Source organism: Melanerpes formicivorus, unplaced genomic scaffold (assembly GCF_026170545.1).
Source record: "Melanerpes formicivorus ecotype bairdi unplaced genomic scaffold, bMelFor1.0.p_v2 SCAF_757, whole genome shotgun sequence".
Classification (NCBI taxonomy): Eukaryota; Metazoa; Chordata; class Aves; order Piciformes; family Picidae; genus Melanerpes; species Melanerpes formicivorus.
The window spans coordinates 50,001-52,500 of NW_027143109.1; the positions used below are offsets into that span (position 1 = coordinate 50,001).

At 77.0% G+C, this 2,500-nt stretch overlaps 1 non-coding gene across 1 annotated transcript; it reads left to right on the top strand.

The window, feature by feature from the left end:
• Window positions 1-1,972: 1,972 nt before the first annotated feature.
• Window positions 1,973-2,125, top strand: LOC137460794 (5.8S ribosomal RNA). The gene has a single exon (XR_010993063.1). It is a non-coding gene; the product is annotated as a 5.8S ribosomal RNA (ribosomal RNA).
• Window positions 2,126-2,500: the final 375 nt, after the last annotated feature.

Sequence of the window (2,500 nt, forward strand, 5' to 3'; positions counted from 1 at the left end):
TCCGCCGCCGGGGCCGCCGTAGCCGGGCGCTCGCCGCGCGGCGAGCTGCGCGGCATGGGCGTCCCCAGCCGCGTCCCTCCTCCCCGAGCGCAGCGCCGGCTGACTGAGGGAAACCCCGGGCCTCGGGCCAGGCCAGGGGCGCGGTGGTGGCGGCGGACGTCGGGCGCGGCCCCCGCGGGCGGACGCTCCCCCCGACGGCGGCAGTGGGGGGAGGCACCCCCGCGGGGCCTTAAGTCTGGTTTCCCTCACCCCAGGGTCAGGTACCTAGCGTTCCGCGCCTTCGTCCGCGGCCTTGCCCTACCGCGGAGGAAGCCGGGCGGCGGTTTAAAGACCCGGGCGGCTCGGCGCGCCACCCCCCGGATGCGGGGGGCGAGCGCGGGGGCGGGCGGGTGCCTTCAGAGGGGCGGGGGTTGCCCCCGCAATGCCTCTGGCTAGGTCCGCCGTCGTCGCGCTCGTCGTCCTCCGGGGGCCCGCCGGGCCGGGGAGGGGACTCTGCTGCCCCCCCCCTCTCTGCGGTCCGAGCGCTCGGCCGGAGAGAGCCCACCGCGCGAGGTCGGCCGTGGTCCGGCCCGCGCCTCGCCTCGCCACGGGCGTCCCCGGCGGCGCGTTGAAGCGCGGGCTTCTCGCGGGCCGGGGCGGCGAGCCCCCGCGGTGGGGGCTGGCCCAGGGCGCTTCGCCCCCGCCGGGGGTTTTGTGCGGGCGCGTTGCCGCGGCTCGGCGGCGGCGCCTCTTGCGGCGCGGGCCGCTGCGGACCTCCCGGTCCCTTTTCCCTTTGCCCAGGCCCCAGAGCGGGGCCCCGGCGAGCTGGCGCCCTCGGCGGTCTCGCGCTGCCGGTTCCCCCCCCGTCCGGGGCCGGTTTCGGGTGGCGTGACCGCGTCCGAGCGGCGGCGGGCGTCGCTCGGCGTCTCCGGCTCTGGTCCCTCGCCGGAGGGCACCCTGCCACCGGCTGCGGCTGTCCCGGTCCCGGGCCCTGCCCGCGGGCTTCCCCGTTCGCCTTCCCGGCGCGTGCCGGGTGGGGGACGGGCGGGCAGCCGGGGGCGTCCCACCCCCGGTCTCCGCGTGGAAACGGGGAGAGCGGGGGCCCGCCCCCCGGCTCAGCGCCGTCCGCTGTCCGCCTGGCCGCGGGGCCACGGAAGGGGTCGAGCGAGCGAAGCCGGCGGCGCGGTGGCGCCGGGGGAGGATGGAAGGGGCTCGTGCCGCTGGGGTTTGTCGGTCGGCGGGGTGCGCCGCCCGGCGAGGGCCGGCGGGTCGCCGCGGTGGCGTCCCACGTGGGCTCGGGCTTTCCGTCTCGCAAGCCGTTTTCCGTCCCCCGCGGCGGGGGGGGTTCGGTGGCGAGAGGAAGCCGCCCGAGGGCGCGAGCCGGCCGGGGCTCGGCCCCGGGGCCAAAGCGGGGGAAAAGAAAGTCCGGGATGGGCCGCAGCGGGTGGCGGCGTTGGAGGGGCCGGTGCGGAGGCGCGCGCGCGCTCTCCTCCGGCGGGGTTGTGCGCCCGGCCCCCCTCGCTCCCCAGGGCGGGGGGGGGGGGGGTCTCCGCTGCCTCGCTTCGTGGCGTCTCCGCGACGGCACGGGGCGGCCAGCGAGAGACACACCCCCCCCCCGCCGTTGGGTGGGGAAGCGAAGGGGGTTTTATTTCCCCGTGCACGCGAGGCGAGGCCGGGTTCGGGGCACGTTCCCGGCGGCGCGCGGCGGGCCTCCTCCGCGCCGAGGTCGGAGCGAGCCCGGGCGCCTGGTCCGGCCCCGAAGCGCCACAAGGTGCGTTTTTCCCTCCTCGGGGGAGGGAAAAAAGCCGGGAGCGCGGGCTCCCCGCCCCTTGCTTTTGCCGCTTCGGGGTTTCGTTTTATTTTCCCCCCCTCTCCTGTGCTTGTACGGTCAATGTGAGGCGAGCGGCCGCCGTGCCGCGCTCTCCGAGGGGCTGCTCCTTTGCGAGCGGTCCCGGCCCCTCCGCGCTGGCGGGGCGGTGCCGAAAAGCCAGACAACTCTTAGCGGTGGATCACTCGGCTCGTGCGTCGATGAAGAACGCAGCTAGCTGCGAGAATTAATGTGAATTGCAGGACACATTGATCATCGACACTTCGAACGCACTTGCGGCCCCGGGTTCCTCCCGGGGCTACGCCTGTCTGAGCGTCGCTTGACGATCAATCGCCGCCTCGGTGCCCGCCGAGCGGCGCGGCTGGGGTCACCTCGCAGGCTCTCCCCCGGGCGGGGAGGGGCCTTCGTCCCCCTAAGTGCAGACTCGGGGAGCGCTCCGTAGCTCCCCGCTCCCGGAGCGCCCGCTCTCGCGGAGTTCGTCCCGCCGGGGCTTCGCCGGCAGGGGTTCCCCGTTGGTCCAGCGACGCCCGGTGGGGCGTTGGGGGAGACGAGAGCCCGGTTGGGGGAGGAGGCGCGGGCCTCGCCCCCCCCGGCACTCCCGCGCGGGCGCGGCTGTCTGCGGGTGGGTACCGCGGGGGGTACCGTGCCGTGCTGCCGCGTCCGCGCGCGCGTCTGCCGTGGGCGGCGGGGGTT